The 18,134-nt window shown below is 42.8% G+C and overlaps 1 pseudogene; it reads right to left on the reverse strand.

Annotated features, from left to right (window-relative positions):
* Positions 1–652: 652 nt before the first annotated feature.
* LOC126498507 (developmental pluripotency-associated protein 4-like) lies at positions 653–3,024 on the reverse strand (annotated as a pseudogene).
* Positions 3,025–18,134: the final 15,110 nt, after the last annotated feature.

Here is an 18,134-nt window from a genome sequence, read left to right on the forward strand (position 1 = left end):
ACAAATGCCACAGAAGGCCAGAAGAGACGAGCTTGGAGAGAGAGAAACAGCCTGTGTGCCTGTCAGGAAGGAAAAAGTCAAGTGCTCTGAGGCATCCCATTGACCGCCAGCAAGGACGTTACATGGAAGTTACTGATTCTTCATAAAACATGACCTCCTCCTGTTGTACTGGAGTGGCCTTAAGGTCTTTGCACAGAAGCGATCCCTCACTAAGACAAGCCCCTTAGGACAACACTCGGCTCTCCGCAGCCTGTATGAGCTCTCATCCTTGCTGGCTTCCCAAAACTGATGCTTCACACAGACTTTTTCGTTCTCTAGAAAAACATCAGGCTGTTTCATCTTGTAGTATCTGAACGCATACTGTCATGTTAATCCCACAGATGCAAGGAGAAAGACCACTGGCCCAAATGAGGCCAATAAAATTGATCATTTTTTATTCCTGTATATGGGCTGTCTCCCACTAAGGCTGGGGTTAGGTGGTCAGCATTGGATATGAGGAAGATAAGGTTTTAATAGCTCAGATATCCTGAGCTATAAATATTTAGATTTTAATAGTTAATATAGATAAAATATAGTATAATAATATATAGCTAATATAATATAGAAAATAAGGTGCTTCCAAATGGGAAATTTATCAGGCAAATAAGCAGGGATCGCAGAAGTAGAACGTAAAGAACATAAGCATAACAAGTTGGTCATAGCAACCTTTTTTTTTTTCACAAACCAGATTTGGTTTAATATTTTGCAAACCCAAGCACTAACAACATAACACAACCCTGGAAAGAGGGAATGCAGAGACTACATGCATAAGCTAAGTCTTTCGAGTGGACGACAGAACTGCCTATGACCCCACTGGCGGTGAAAGGACAAGCAGGTACTACATCTGGAGATGCCATACTCCCCCCAGGAACCCTTGGCAGCAAAGCCTATGGTAGGACACTTTCCTGTGTTCACACAATAGTAGGAGGCATAGACACTTAAGAGTGTGCAGTCCCCGCAATGAGCAGAGGTGGACCTGTTGCATTTTGGTGGCTTCACTGGCTCTTTTTCCAAGCTGCTTGAACTACAGCAACGACTAACAAACAAGGTCCCATAGTTTCTGGGTTCTTCGGGCACCTTTAAGGGCACAGATGTGAATTTCCATCAGTCTCAGTCTTAGCTACAGTTCCGTAGACCACTCCCAAGAGTGGGTGATGACAGCAGCTAGCCCAAACCTGAGATCCTCCCTTATACTTGGAGGCTCTTATTCAAGCCCTTGTTCCTGTGAACACACTTGGGGCACAGCACGTTGTCCTCCAGGTGTGTGTGGAAAGGTGCAAGCTGGCAGCAGGAAGAGAACAATCACTTTCCCTTTCTTCTCAGGTACCCAGGCTCGTCCAGCATGGAACTGCAGCTGAACCCAGCCACTTGAGTCTGCAGGAAGGCTTCCCCCGTGGACCACACACCACAATTCCCCATAGGTCTCTGGTGTTGCCATGGACCGTAGGGCCTTGTTCTTCTTAGCATTGGCTGCAGTTCTGGCCCTAGACGCCAACACTGCCTCAGAGGCAGTTGTCACAACAGTGGTGCTGACTTCTTCAAAGGGGACAGAAGGTCCAGTAAGGGCAGGCACCTGCTCCTCGGCTTCAGGGACCACTTCAAGGGGAACTGTCACCTGAGGACAAGGCATTTGTCCCTCCTCTGTCTCTGTCTTCATATTTTTCCGAAATGTTTTCACCCTGGCTTCTTTTGGTGTGTCAGGAACATTTTTTAAATCAGGCATTTGGTCGGGGAAAGTCCCTGCAAGGGGTCGTTTATAAGCCTCCAATTTCTGGTCTTTGCTGTTCAGCTTCATCTCCTGGCACCATGCCCACAAAACATCTTGGTGAATCAGGCTCAATGGGAGCTCGGGGCGGGCAGATGAACCTGTAGAGCAGGAACTGGTACCTTCCTACAAGTGGGTCTTGGAATCTCAGCTTCTCCTGCTTCCTCTTTTGGTCTACACCAGCTCTCTTTTGCTGTCTTGTTTTGTCTTTTCCCCTCTGCAGGGCTCTTCACAAAGGATGTTCTTGGCTGACTAGACATCTGGCATTCCACTTCTCTCAGCTCTCCTGTGCTGCTCAGCTCCTTGTTTCCAGCATGTTCCATCTTCAAATTAGATGAAACCACTGAAAGAAAATTCTTCCTGCTTCCAAATGACCTCTGGCCTCAGTTGACTTTTTGGTCATAAAAACCTTTTGAAACAAAATCATGGCTGCAAGGTGGTTATAACAATCTCTTGAAACAAAGGCATGGCTGCTGTCTCTGGAGCAGGCAGGCAGTACAGAACCATTTGTAAATTAAGGTGACAGGTGAGATAAAGCCCAATCCTTATGAAACAGATTTAATTATAAATAGTAATAAACCTTTACTATAATATGGCTTTCAAACCCAAGATGGAGGCAGGTTAGTTTATCAGTCTGTCCTGGCAAGCTGTTCCTCTCAGCCTTGTACTCTGCCGCCAACTTCACACTGTTTTTCTTCCTGCCAAGAGCATGCCCAGGCTTGTCTGTTCTGGTTCCTCTGCTTGCACAACACTGTGGGGGGGTCTCGACTAGAGGACTGACCATAACTCCCTGCAACCGACTCAGGAAAGGCTAAGTTCATTCTTGAAAGTCTTCAGCTGTGGCTGCTCTCCGCCACACCTGCTACTCAGGTGTTTTTGCCTGAGTCTGATTCTCCGTGTGGGCTCTGATGTTCTGATAATTGATGCCGACTCTCGGATGCACAGATTAGTTCTCTCGAGTTGCTAATGTTTATAAAAGAAATCTTCCTACCAGACATCTAAGCCTGGAGTGTATAGAAAAAAAATGTTAAGGTTCATAGCAGAATGTACCACTACAACCTACAACTTCCACCATGTTCCTTCTGAATCAGTCTCAATCTCTCTCTCTCTCTCTCTCTCTCTCTCTCTCTCTCTCTCTCTCTCTCTCTTTCTCTGAGGCTAGAGAATTGGCTCAGTGGTTAAGAGCACTGACATGTTCTTCCAGACAGGCCTAGGTTCAAGTCCCAGCATAGACATAAAGGTAGGCAAGCACCCATACATAAAAAAATAAAAATGATGAAGTTTTTAAAAGCCTTCTTTGTTCCTCATCATTAGCATCCATCCCATGTATGATTTGATGGCTGGCAGGAGTTGTCAATGCCTCTGTCAAAACTACCTATGAAAAGTACCCTTCAAAAGCAACTCAAGGGAGAAAAGGTTTGTTTCAGCTGACAGTGCAAGGTACAGTCCACCACAGTTGGGAAGTCAAGGCAGCAGGAGCTTGAAGCAGATGGTCACATTATATCCACAGAGAGAAAAGCAATGGGTGCAGGCTTGCCCGTGTTCAGCTTGCGGTCAACAGTTTATACACTAGCCACTTTGATAGGTGTGCTGGCAGAGACTCAGTAAGACTGAGCTGTAGACAAGCCGGTGGGGCTTTTTCTTGATTAGTGATTGATGGGGAGGGCTCAGCCCATTGTGGGTGGTGCCATCCCTGGCCTGGTTGTCCTGGGTTCTATATGGAAGCAGGATGAGCAAGCTGTGAGGAGGAAGCCAGTAGGCAGCACCCCTCCATGGCCTTTGCGTCAGCTCCTGCCTCCAGGATCCTGCTCTGTTTGAGTTCCGTCCTGACTTCTCCATTGAAGAACAGTGATACAGAAGTGGGAGCCAAATAAAGCCGTTTCTCCCCAATCTACTTTTGGTGTTTCATCACAACAATAGTAACCCTAAGACAATGGGTATAAAAATGGGTACACAAATCAAATTTTTACTGACAATAAGTGATGAAGGATTTTACTTTAAGGCCATCCTTTGGGATCTCCAGTTACTCTTCGGATTGTATTAAATTCTGGCTCAATATTTGGTACTACAGATTTAAAGGGTCATCTTCAGTGTTTTCTTAAGTTGATCCATAGTTTGATTTAAGAATCAACACTGATGTTAGCACTTCAAATAAACACATAATACAAAATGGCAGAAATATGTTTAGGGCCATTTCAGAAAAGTGCTGAAAATTCTGCCCTACCCCCAAGACAAAATTCACTTAACAATGTTTTTCGAAACTCAAGTCAGCACTTCAAACAGCAATTTTTAAAATCAAGCATTCTAACATAATACAATCAAACACATACTAATTTGACCTGACTGTTGCATGTGATGAACCGCACTGCTTCCAAAACCTCAATGTGCCCACAAGGTTCTAGCTAGCTACCTCAAGCCTTCAGCAAAAGTTTTGTCCTCCCAGCATTGAGTCACCTTCAGACTCATGGCATGAACTGAGTTAAATTCTGGTTTTGATCACTTTTATGTTTTGTTGTTCATTCTCCCTTTGACAGTGAAAATCCAGCATTTGTGTGTGTGCATGTATGTGTGTGTCTGTGTGTGTGTTACCATGGAGCACGCAGTTGCCAGGGTCACCATGGAAAAGAGAGGGGTGCTCACCTTCACAGACCCAGTGCCTTCACCTCTGTTTTTCATTCAGCAAGCGTGTTACTACCCACCTGGTTCACTGGTTATGAGTAACATGGGGGGAAGCAGCCACTACCCGGAGACTTTAAGAGATGAACAACAGGCAGGTAGAGAAGAGGAATAAAAGTTTCAAAAATAGGGGCCGGAGAGATGGCTCAGCAGTTAAGAGTGCTGGCTGTTCTTTCAGTGAGAGGCCCTGAGTTCAATTCCCAGTACCCACATGGTGGCTCACAACCATCTATAACTGTAGTTCAGTGGGATCCAATGACCTTTTCTTATGGGCAGACAAAATACCCATATACGTAAAATACATAAATACATCTTAAACGCCTATTTTTCAAAAATATGGCTTGGGGGTGATGGCTTATCAAGTACAGACACTTGTTGTGCAAGCCTGATGAGCTGTGTCTGATCCTTGGATCCACTTAAAAAGCTGAGTGCAGTGGCTCTCCTCTGAAATCCTAACACTTCTAGTAAGAGATGGGAGAGAGAGGAGGGAGCATTGCCCAGCGTTTCACAGGCCTGCTAGCCTAGAGTAAGCAAAGGAGAAGTAAAAAGAACAGGAGAGATGCGGCCTCACAGGCTGGGAAGAAAGGATGGACTCCTGAAAGATTGCCTTTGACTTCCACATGAGTGGTTGGTACATGTTCTCGTGCATATTCTGTCTGTCTGTCTGTCTGTCTGTCTGTCTGTCTCTGTCTCTCTCTGTCTCTCTCTCTCTGTCTCTCTCTCTCTCTTTCTCTCTCTCTCTCTCTCTCTCTCTCTCTCTCTCACACACACACACACACACACACACACACACACATCCTAGAAGCCACCACCATTTTTTTTTTATTAATTACCAGAACCTGTGGTTAGTACTTTTGGTACAGAATCACTGTATTTCTCAGGCTAGCCTTGAATTTGGGGCCCCTTGCCTCCTGATGGCTGAGCTTACAGATGTATGCCACCAAGTACAGCTTGAGTTTTCATTCTTGCTTTTACCCACAGTTGTCCTGGCAGATTGAGGTACAGAACCATGTGATGTGCATAAAGGGCGCAAGGTCCAAGTTTCGGGAAGAACCTCTTGTTCCCGTTAAAGAGCCCAGCAAAGCCTGCCGTGAGCAGAAGATCCTGATGGGTAAATCTAGCTTTTCCTTCCCCTTCCTCCCACCTTCCTCTCCTACTCTCCTTTCCTCTCAGCCTCCCCCTCTTCTCTTTCTCTGACGTCTCCCCTCCTGCTCTCTCCTCTCCCCCACTTTCCTGTTCCCTCCCTTCTCCTTTCCTCTCCTCTTCTCTTTGTCTTTTCCTCCCTCTTCCTTTCCCCATTTTCTCTCCTCTCCCAGCCCCTCCACCTTACACATCTACACAATTGCAGTGGAGACACAGACAGCTAAAATGCCAGTGGAAAATGACTGTTATGACCAAGGACCCTGGAAAAGGAGTTTTGGGGATCAGCAATGTGGGAGAGTTCAGAGAGCGGAAAGTCTTCTGGAGTTTGAGAGCATAAAATGGGCCCAGAGGAGTATAGAAAAGATTTGGAGACAGGCAGTGGTGCCGCATGTCTTTAATCCCCGCACTCAGGGAGGCAGGCGGGTCTCTGTGAGTTTGAGGCCAGCCTGGTCTACAGAGTTTGTTCCATGACAGCTAGAGATACACAGAGAAACCCTGTCTCAAAAATAATTTTTAAAAAAGATTTGGAAAACGAGACTTCCTTATAGAAGCAACAATTTCAATCTATGGGAACAAACCACAGACTGTTTTACGTCACAACACCAAGTGTCTCATGAGGTAATGCTCAATTTGCCCAAGATATAGTGCAGAATTATTTGGCAAAACAAAACATAAACAAGAAACAGTGGCTGTAAATGCCAGCCATGATATGGCTCAGATACCGAAGTGAGCAGACAGTCTAAAGCACCTGTTAAAACCACGTCTGAAATAAAAGAAGAGATGGGTCTGGATTCCATTTTGTTTTTGTGGTACTGGGCATAAACTGGATTTCTGAACCCAGGGCATCTCAGATGCCAGGCAACAGCTCTACCCCTGAGCTATACACACCCTCAGCCCTAGGAAAAGATTTCACCAGAGAATAGGAAGATGGAAAAGAGGAACGTGCTCTAGGACTGAAAGACTCAGCATAACCAGAGAAAGAAATATTTACCCGGTGGCTCAGAAGTAGACAAATGCCAGAGAGACCCTAGGAAAGGGTCTGCAGAATTTATCGAACATGGAGGTGCAGAAAAAAGAATTCCAAACAATAATCATGGTGTTGGGGCAAAGTCAGTAGACAAAGTCACACATCAGTACAGTAGAGAGATGGCTGAGCATAGAAAAGTTATTGAGAAGTAATGCCATGCTCAGAATTTAACAAATTTAGGGAAACATAAACCTGAGTGAACCTCAATCAGAACAAACTTGAAACTAAGAAACCACATAGGCGAACTGCCACAGGGAAGAGGAAGAGGAGGAGGGTCAGATAAAAACAACCAATTACATAGTAGAATATTGGGAAAGGAAGATTTGAAACTTTTCCTCAGAAGAAAAGCTTAAAGACAGAAACACAAAAGCTAGTCAAGCCACGGAAGCACACCGCTCAAACAACTTCCTGCCACTCCCAAATTCTGTGCCCTTCATGTCGCATGATTATGGGGAGAGCCTTCCTGTGCATACCCAACATGGAGAAAAAAGAGCCCTTCAGAAATAAAGGCAAGGTGCAGTTCTGCCAGGGGAGGCAGCATCTGAAGCCAGACACCTGACCCCATGGTGCTTTGATCTTAGACATTCCACCTCCAGAGCCGTGCGCCTTCTTCACAAAGTCCAGTCAGTCTAAGGCACTCTGTTACATCATCCTAAAATAACGATCAATTCTGATGCCTTCAGCTACTGCTTTTGAAAAACAGGGTGTCAGTCTAGCCCAGGCAGACCTTCACTGTGTAGCCAAAGATGTCCCCCAACTCAGGCCAATCCTCCTGTCTCAGCCTCTCAGTTTTGCTGGGATTACAAGTGTGAGCCACTATAACTAGTTTCCAATACTTTTTTTGTAAAGAAAAAGGAATCATAACATTAAAAAAGATGTGCATATATGCATGTAGGTGCCTGTGCAGGTTAGAAAAGGGCACTGGATCCCCTGAAGCTGGAGTTAAAAGCCAGTTGTGAGCTACCAGACATGAGTGTTGGGAATGGAATTCAGGTCTTCTCAAAAAACAGCAAATGCTCCTAACTGCTAAGTTACCTCTCTCCGGCCCACCAAATAATTGGAAATTAAAAGGCAGGATTCCCTAGCACTTGATTCCAAGACTTCTGATAAGTAAATGAAGATGAAGGCAAGACCACTCCAAGGGTATGCTTGTGGGGAAGGTTTTTATTTGTAGATACGAGGGAGAGAACAGCCAGAGGTGTCGGGAAGAGTACAGACTGAGCATAGCCAGCAGAATAGACCAGACTGTGAGAGGAGAGAGAGGGGAAAGAGAAGAGACCAAGAGCCAAGAATAGAGAACCAAGAGGGCAAAAAGAGAGTATGTGGCCAAAACGGCAGTTTTTTTTTTTTTTTTTTTTTTTTTTTGTGAATCAGACGCTGGGGGAAGGAGAGCAAAGCTCAGGAGCTGGAGAGGTTTAGAGTTGGGGGTGGGGGGTAAGAAGAGCAGAGAGGAGCCAGGACTCTGTAACAGTGCTTGTGATGTGGAGGAAGCCTGGAGGCCAGTGTGCAGCTCGATGTGTTAAATAGGCATCACTGTTAGTCATTTGTCGTAGGTTTCTTTGGGACCTGACAATAAAGGTATGAAAGACAGTGGAGTTTCGGTGAAAGGGTTAAAAGATTGTTTGGCCAGACTCTTACTGAAATAAAGTCATGTTGAAATGATCAGTTAATTGTGTGCAAAAAAGCGTGAAGAAGTTGGAGAGAAAATTATGATGTTGCAATAATGGAGCATCCATACTGAAAATAATGAGCTTGGCCTCTGTCTCACAGCTTATGCAACAACTAATTTAAAAAGTGTTACAGATCTAGAGATGAACCATCCTGCCTCCATCAGCTTAAAAGACATTTATAGTAAGGACAAGATAGGGTCATTCCTGTTTATGATGAAATTTCTGCTTCTTAAGGACTGGGGAATGCCCTGCCTATAACCTAACTACAAATTGTTCTGTGTTGCCTATTTCAGGCAATGGCAACCACATCTTTGCTCCAAATAACCATCTTGCAACCTTATCTTTGTTTCCAAAGGTTGTTATGACTACTAGTTGTAATGCCTACTTTGTTATGACCATTTTGTAATCATGCCGTTGTTTCAGGTGAAGGTTGTTATGGCCAACATATTATGCTTACGTTCTGCTCCTGTAACCTATTGTGCCTGCGAAATCCCCATTGGAAACTCCCTACCCCCGAACTGTAAGAACCTTGTCTTCTTCACATCCAGTGCTGACCACTTGAGTCTCACTTTATGAGGAGGGAGTCCATGTACACAAATAAAAAAAACTGCTTTAATAAGTTGTTTGTTTTAATTAATTTGGCCATGATGATTGGGACAGTGGTATTTCTCCTCCCATCTTTGGGATTAGCATTATGGCTTATAAATGTTCATGGAAGCCTTATAAGCATCTAATTCATCAAACCATGAGCAACTGTGATAGTCATAAAACAGAATTCTGCTTTCAACGCAAAACTCAGGTCTCATCTCAGAAGGGATATGAGAGAGGTCATTATGAATCAAATATGAGTGACCACTGGCTGGGAATGGGATGCCTCCAATAACATGTTCCAACCTGAGAGTGGTTACATGAACCTCTGTAGTTACAAAACAATAGCCATAATGAAGGCATTTCTAAATACATTATGGGAACATCAGATAAGTAGGTTTCAACAAAGTGGAGGAGTCTCTGCAATAGGGGTTATCTGATGACACCTTTCCTTCGGGCTCGTCTTAATGAGAAGTTAGTACGTTCCAAAGATGCTATCTGATAGAAGGCTATTAGGTCAGATAAAGAAGTGTGCAATAAATGGCTATTAAGAGGGCTAATGATATTCCAAGATAAATCTGGTTCTACTTCTGTATATCCCTAAGTACAGGAAAGTCTCCTTCTAAGGTTTGATGAAGTTGAGGCTGGGCACACAGGAAAAATGGAGGCGAAAGCCTCCAGATCTTGTTAGCATTATTAAACTTCCTGATCTGGGTTGGATCTTGTTTTCTTTTCTATCCTCCTTATCTGACATGCTGTTTACAAGTGATTATACCCAATGTTAAAATTCTCAAGAACACAGTATCACCTAAAGAAATAAAGATAGGAGCTGGCAAGATGGCTCAGTGGTTAAGAGCACTGACTGCTCTTCCAGAGGACCCAGGTTCAACTCCCAGCACCCACATGGCAGCTCGCAGCTGTTTGTAACTCCAGTTCCAGAGAATCTGACATCGTTATACCAAAGTTTAAAAAAAAGAGGTAAAGATAATAAATGAGGGAAACCATCATTTTTAGGAAGCATGAGTCAAAAATCAAATTCTTGAACCAAGTTGGAGGGTGGTGAAAAATAAAAATACTAGAAATAAAAAATTCAATGAACCAAATATGAAACACAGTAGGGAGTATAATAGACTCTGTCAAACAGAAGAAAGAAGACTGAAGATTGGAGTTCAAGGTTGGTGAAATACTACATTTAAATATCAGAAAAAAAATAAATAAAGGTCCATGGCTACAGTGTCCAAGAATTCTGGGATACAACAAAGACACCAAACCCAAGAATCTATAAGATAGAAGAAAGAACTAAGTAAACATTAAAGTAATAGATTCTATAGAATTGTAGCAGAAATATTCCAAAACTCTGAAGAAACAAATATAATTTAGGGCATTTAGAACTCCAAACAGAAATTGCCAGAGAAAGGCATTTCCAAAATATGTCAAGATGTCAAAAAAAACCATAAGGGAAAAATACTAACTCACCTACAAAGGTGAAAAGAGCAGAATAATATAGATACCCTGTCATCAACCTTCAAAGTCAAGGAATGAAAGCTCAAAACGAAACAACTGCCAACAACATTGCGACATCCGGCACAACCGTTTTTCAAAATCGATAGAGACGCCTGGTGAAATGGCTCTGTGGCTAAAGGCACTGACTGCCCAGGCTGATGACCTGAATTTATCCACAGCAAAGCCTTGGTGGAAAGACAGAACGGACTACTACAAGCTGTGCTCTGATTTCCACATGCGCACCATGGGATGTGTGGTATAATAATTAAAAAATCAACAGGAGGAGGAGGAAGAAGAAGAGAAGGAAGAGAAAGAGGAGGTGAAAGGGGAGGAGGAGAAGGAGAAGAAGAAGAAATACAAATGGCCAATAGATTTTTTTAAATTTTTTTTAGTATTTATTATGTATACAATATTCTGTCTGTGTGTATGTCTACAGGCCAGAAAAGGGCACCAGACCTCATCACAGAAGATTGTGAGCCATCATGTGGTTGCTGGGAATTGAACTCAGGACCTTTGGAAGAGCAGGCAATGCTCTTAACCACTGAGCCATCTCTCCAGCCCGCCAATAGATATTTTTAAATGTTCAGCTTCACTAGATATCAGAGAAATGCAAGTTAACAATACTTTGAAATTCAATCTCACCTCAGTCAGAAAATAGAACCCAATCAAGAAAACAAAGGGAAAAACAAATGCTAGTGAGGATTTGGGGAAAGACAAACACTTACTGTTGCTGGGAATGTAAACTGGTGCAGCCACTATAAAAATCAGTGTAGAAGTTTTTCAAAGAGCTAAAAAGAGGACTACCATATAGCCTAGCTATGTCACTTCTGGGTATTCACCCAAAGGACTCTATACTATATGCCATGTATCTGCTTTCTTTACAATAGCTAGGAAATGCTGTCATCCTACAAATCTATTAACTGAATCATGGGGGATGATAATGTGGTACATATACAATGGAATTCTGTTTGTCTCTAAAGAAAAAAAAAGTCATGAAAATGAATGGACCTAGAAAATATACTAAGTGATGGATCTAGAAATACAAAATACTATTCTGTCTCATATAAAGACACATTGAAATTCTTAGATTCACGTGTTTAAGTTGGAATGAGTACTTGTAAAGACCAGGAAGCAAGAAAGTGTCCTTGAGATACTGGGGGGAGCATCTGGGGGTTGAGGAGACCAAAATACATATGATGTGAAAGTAGAGGTGAAGAGAGCAGAGGGGTTTGAGTGGGTATGGGGTAGAGGGACAGTTGGGTAAGGGTCAAACTAAACTAAGAATGGATGAAAAGACAATGTGGAAACCTGATTCTATATAAACTAGAACATACAATTTTTAAAAAGAGTTTGAGTGGTAGTAACCTACATGACTTGATAATAATGCTCCCAGAAGACATTTTTTTAAAAATGAAAATCCCAGGACCAGATGTAGAATACTTGCCTATGAGCTGTTAGCCAGAGAACCCCCAGAGTCTCCCAAAACAAGACAGGCTATTATCATTGTTCTCAGTACCTACTAGAACTAGATGGTAATACCATATTGCCGAAGACAACAGATACTTTGGATAAAGGACACAGAGAAATCAACCTAGGACCTTTGGAAGAGCAGGCAATGCTCTTAACCTCTGAGCCATCTCTCCAGCCCCGGGTTTTATGTCTTTGAGACACACATTTTCTACTTTGTCTCTGAGAAGAGCCGAGCTTTTGCAACTACAGACATTGGATTAGGTTAGCTCAGTGCTGGGGAGGGAGTATAATTTTGATCAGTAATGTAACTCTAAGACCTGCAAATTAGGGAGCCAGGGTAGATATGATCAATATGCTACATATATGTAAATTTGTCACATAAAGAATTTTTGGGGGCTGTAGAGATGACTCAGAGGTTAAGAGCATTACCTGCTCTTCCAAAGGTCGTGAGTTCAATTCCCAGCAACCACATGGTGGCTCACAACCATCTGTAATAAGGTCTGGTGCCCTCTTCTGGCCTGTAGGCACACACACAGACAGAATATTGTATACATAATAAATAAGTAAATATTTTTTAAAAAAGAATTTTTTGAAACTTGCAAATCGTAAAGCTAAATGACATCTGCAGTAATATTGGGTCTTTTGGTCTTTCTTATATGCAACTGTGCATCAATACATATTCCCTATGTGTGCTTGTTTGTATACTGGTAACAGCTACTAAATAGGCTAAGTGACTACTTATATAAATTGGAAGTATAAAATCAGTACAGATATTCTCCTTAGTTCATAGCATATTTTTGCATAGTATACTCATGCAGTCCAACAAGCTAGACTTAGCTACCTGACCAATATGCCAATTAAAAAGGCAGAATAATGACAGGGTTAAAGAAAAGATATTCTATCAATGTGGCCATGTTGGGGGTGGAACAGAGAGAGGGGTCCAATAACCCCAAGTCTGTCCAGGGTATTGATATGAGAGAAAAATGGGGAAGGAATCATATTTTATGCAGTCCTGGTCAAGGAGAGGTCTCCTTGGTCATGGACTCAGCCCTGATTCTATGACATGATCCCACACAATCCTCACTGCTTGGGGGGACAAGCTGGTTCTCATGAGAATAATGTTGGACTTTGAGGCCTCGCTCTCACGTAGGTGATGTGATAGAATCTCCTGGAAGCTTACCTTATTCCTGGAATCAGATGGGACTCCAAATCAGATAACTAAAAGATACCTAGAAGTCTATGGCCCGGGCACAGCACCCTACGCCCATTCTAACCCTCATGTTAATTGCTGCTCTAGTCACGATAACTAAGAAATGGAAACAACCTAAATGTATTTCAGATCGTGAATGGCTAATGAAACTGTAATAAATATACACAATGGAATTATATTCAGCTCAAAGGAAAAGTGAATAATGAAATATGTAGGTAAATGGACAACTGGAAAGTATTATACTGATTTAGGTAACCCAGACCCAGAAAGGAAACGGTCACATGGCCTGTCTTCTTTGCGGATCATGACTCTAATGTCTGGCACAATCACTGAAGCCATGAACCTAAAAGTGGACCGTGAGGGTGGGGAGGAGCTCTGGAGAAGAGGGCAATAGGACACAGGTGCTAGGAAAGGGGACTTGGGAAAGACTGGTCGGAGTTAGCAGGGAATAAGAAATAAAGGTAATGTAGAGGAGAGGAATAAAAACTAACACTAAAGATGTATAAAAGAGCTGTGTGGAAACATTTTATATTTAGTTAAAATATGTATGTGATATGGATATGGCATATATGAATATACATATTATACCACTTGATATGATAATACACCTCTCCAAAGGCCATAAACTCCCCTGTCCTAATGGGTACATCTAAAAAGCACTCTGTCACCTAAGGCTCAGGAAACACTGTAGAAAAAGGGAGTGAAATTGTTCTAAGAGCCAGAGATTAGGGAGTTTAGAGTGAGATTATATTTCCTAGTAACATCAAAAACTATACCCATAAAGTCTCCCAAACGTGACCACCCAAACATGAGCTGAACACGGACGACACCAGTGAACACGCCAAACAATATCTGTAGTTGCAAAAGCTCGGCTCTTCTCAGAGACAAAGTAGAAAATGTGTGTTTCAAAGACATAAAACCCGGGGCTGGAGAGATGGCTCAGAGGTTAAGAGCATTGCCTGCTCTTCCAAAGGTCCTGAGTTCAATTCCCAGCAACCACATGGTGGCTCATAACCATCTGTAATGGGGTCTGGTGCCCTCTGCTGGCCTGCAGGCATACACACAGACAGAATATTGTATATGTAATAAATTAATACATATTAAAAAATGATGTTTAAAAAAAAAGACATAAAATCCAACCCGAGAGCTGGTAAGATTCAAGCTAATGCCCTGTGAAAGCCAAAACATGACATTTGTTGTCAAACTTAGGCTGATATCAACCCCCGATTTACGAGGCAGTCCGTAGAGAGAAAGAAATCATTCAGAAGATCTCATTTTGTTGGGCAGAAGGTGTTCTGAAATTTTCTAACAAATCCCACAGTCCTGGTGACTTGGGAAACCTCAGGGTCAGAAGTTTTCAACCAGAGATCACAGATAGTATAGATCACTTCTTATCTAGATGTCATCCTAAAAGAGACCATAACAATCTTTGGTTTTTCATACAGAATGGTGACCCATTTGGGGATTACTAAAGAGAGGATAATAGAAAGAGACGACGTCAGGAAAGAACAGATGAAAGTAGGGGATGAGAGAAGCTGACACAATCTCTGAAATTGTCTTGTTTCCTGGTTTTTACATCTATTGTTCTTACCTTTCATAGAATTTTTCAGAACATTATTTCCAAGTTAGCAATTTCATTATTTCCTTTCTTCGATGCTTAAAATTTCAATGAAAGTAGGCTAACCATTATCTTTTGCTTTATTGTGTAGGAGTTTTAGGATACTGTGAATAAAGGAAAAACATACATTAAAAAATTAAAGAATCCAATGTAGGAACATCAGTTGCGTCCTGTGGAAGAAAATATGAAGCCATGTTACCTTCAGAGTACCCCATTTTCCCTTGGAAGCTGAATTACAGTTACTAATGCCACGATTTCCACCTTGGAATGTCTGTTTTCTCTTCTGCTAGAGGTATCTTTTCTTCTGAAATCCAGAGTCTTCAATGACAGCTGGTGGGATCTGGATCAGATTTTATCCTGCTTAAGGGATTAGACCCCTTGGATCTCATCCTGAGGTAGTTTCTTCTAATTGCATTACAAGTTTATCCTATACACATGGGATACATATGTACAGGGAGCCCGAGGGAGCTTAAGGCCCTGGGTGGTTAACATTCATGTGTGTCTCCCCAATGAGCCAAGGGGGTTCTCACCAGCTCCTTTTCTAAGAGAGTTTTGCCTTTGAGGAAAAGGTTGTCTTGGGTTTCCACGTGAGGCTGTTGCATGTTTTAGGGGAGGGAGCTCCCCTCCGTCCTTTTTGTCCTATTGAGCAGGAAAGAACAAGTGTCTCTTCCCTTCAGTTATTAAAATAAGACACTCCTAGATTTTATAACCCGAAAGAAGGAAGGTGACACGGACAGAGGAGCCACACAAATGCAGCGTTGAGTGTTGGGCGGATGGCAGTAGAAAGAGGCCAAACACTAGCAAAACAAACACTGTGAGAACCACAACTGGGAACAACCAGGACACCCCAAACCGTCCCTGAATAAACCAGTTGGCGAGGGACCAAACCAAAAGGGAGTCCCTGCCTCAGAAAAAGCTCACCAAGGTGAGCTGGCAACAAGGGCGGTTGGGTACAAGGAATCCCTTACCAAGCCAAGTGACTTTTCTGGTGAAAGTGGATCATCCCTGGGGCTTCATGGATGGCTGTCAAAACTGTTGATGCAAACCATAGCTCTTCGTTCAACTGGCATCAGAGAGTTTATTCTGAACCAAATGTGAGTTGCGGCTTGGGAACATAGACTCAGCTTGTCACAAGCAATGGGTTCCAGCATGAAAGAGCTTGCATAAACTTTTAGAGTCGCAAAAGAAAGTCACAAGTCAAAGCATTTTGGGAACACACTGGTGGATTACAGCAAAGTGAGACGTCTGTGTTACCTGTCTTAGATGCTATCTGATGACTTTCTAAGTTTTGGGGACAGTGAAGTCTGTGATCTGCTAAGTCACTACATCCTAAACGTTTTATGCCATAGCTGAAAGTCGCTAGGTCAGCCAAAGAGGTGGCTAACCCTTGACTACTAAGTGAACTAATCACAGCCAAGATAATTTTGCTCTGGATCTGGGACATTTCGACTTCCCACCATCCACTAAGTTCTAGTTGTCAGCCCCTAGAACCGCTAGCATGGGTAGTTCGCTTTTGAGGAACTTCAGTTCACACTGCTGTGCCACACAAATAAAGGGAGAACGCGGAGCCGCCATATCTTGCTAGAGTCACAGCTGGATTGCTCTACATGGGAGGAGCCACGTCCTGTGTGATCCCATTTCCACCACACTTCAGGACAGGTAAGCGCCGAGGGGATTGTTGACGGTGGTGTGACTACCTCCATCTTGGCTGGGCAGTTTTCACATAGCGATATGCATCTGACCACCTCACACTACTGCACTCTCAAAGAGTGAGTTTTACTGCATATACATTGAAAGTACAGTCGTAAGAGAAATCAGTGTGCAAGTCGTCAAGAAGATAAAAGTAGAAATTCCATAGGGCCCAGCTCATCACTCTTGGTCTCACACCTAAAGGACTTTATATCCTATCATAGGAACACTTGACCATCCATATTCAGGGGCTCTATTAGCATTATCTAGGGGCTGCAATCATCCTATCATCTGATGAATGGGTAATAAAAACATGGTATATATACACAATGGAATTTCATTCAGCCACAAAATTAAATAAAAATAGGAGATAAATGGATAGAACTGAGAAATACCATATTGAGTGAGGTAACCCAGACCTGGAAGGACAAACACTATTTGTTCTCTCTAATATGGGGGTGCCAGCTTCAGATTTTTAGATTTCTTAATTTAAATTGGATTGAGTAGCAGTTGAGGCCCGGAAGCAAGAAAGGAGTCTCAGGGCAGGCTCTAAGCTGGGGAGTGGAGGTGATGAAGCCCTGGAGGGGTTGGACAGAAGCATTTCCTTCTGTAGCGTGTGGGAGGGAAATGCTTGGGGAGTGCTGTTTCCAGTGGGGATCCATAGCAAAGGCTTTGTGAGTCGGAGAGGTGGCCAGGCTCCTCAGCAGTGCTAACTCTTGCTGTGTGGTGGGACTAGCAGTCTACCCCTGTGACGTTCCTCCCCCAGGGCCCTTCCCACAACCTAGTGGAGAGAAAGCACCCTGCAGATTCCCGAAAAGAACACACTCCAAAATACCTGATTAATGCTCTGTCAAGGACATATCACACACACACACACACACACACACACACACACACACACACACACACGACACTGTCACAGCTAAGTGGAGCAAAAGGAGACAAAACAAGGGAATGCACTGGGGAGCCCAGACAGGAATCTAACCCGATATCGGGGTGCACGTCTGTCCTAAAAAGAAATGCAGTATCAAGTCACAAAATAACACCGAGGAAACTTAAATGCAGGCATGCTGCTAAGGGAAAGAAGTTGAATCTGTCACTGAGTCCAGCTGCATGTCATTCTGGGAAAGACAAAACCACCGAGGACCTGACTGATGAATGGTTGTCAAGTATTGGGATGGGAAAATGAGTAGTGGAGAGTGAGGAGTTTGGGGGAGAGAGTAATCTATTAGTTTGTATAAATTTATAACATGGCTGTGCCATTTTATACTTGGCCAAACCCGTGGAGTATCCAATACAAGCAATGACTCTTAAACTATGGGCTGGATTTTAATTAATAAATTAAAATTATAGCCAGTACAGCCCATGATATTGCAAGATTACAAGCAGAGGAAATTAACAGTGCTGAGAAGGCACATGGGAACCTTATCTGTTTATTAAATGTATTTACTTATTGCTCAAGATTTTCTATAAGCCTAAAACTGCTCAAATAGTTTGTTTTAAGAATCACTAAGCTGTTTTTTACCGCAGCATAGTACTCTAATGTGTATATATTCCACACTTTCTTCATCCATTCTTCCATTGAAGGGCATCTAGGTTGTTTCCAGGTTCTGGCTATTACAAATAATACTGCTATGAACATAGTTGAACAAATGCTTTTGTCATATGATAGGGCATCTCTTGGGTATATTCCCAAGAGTGGTATTGCTGGGTCCAGGGGTAGGTTGATCCCGAAT

This window comes from Alexandromys fortis, unplaced genomic scaffold (assembly GCF_014885135.2).
Source record: "Alexandromys fortis isolate MF-2015 unplaced genomic scaffold, M_Fortis_MF-2015_v1.1 scaffold_3, whole genome shotgun sequence".
Classification (NCBI taxonomy): domain Eukaryota; kingdom Metazoa; phylum Chordata; class Mammalia; order Rodentia; family Cricetidae; genus Alexandromys; species Alexandromys fortis.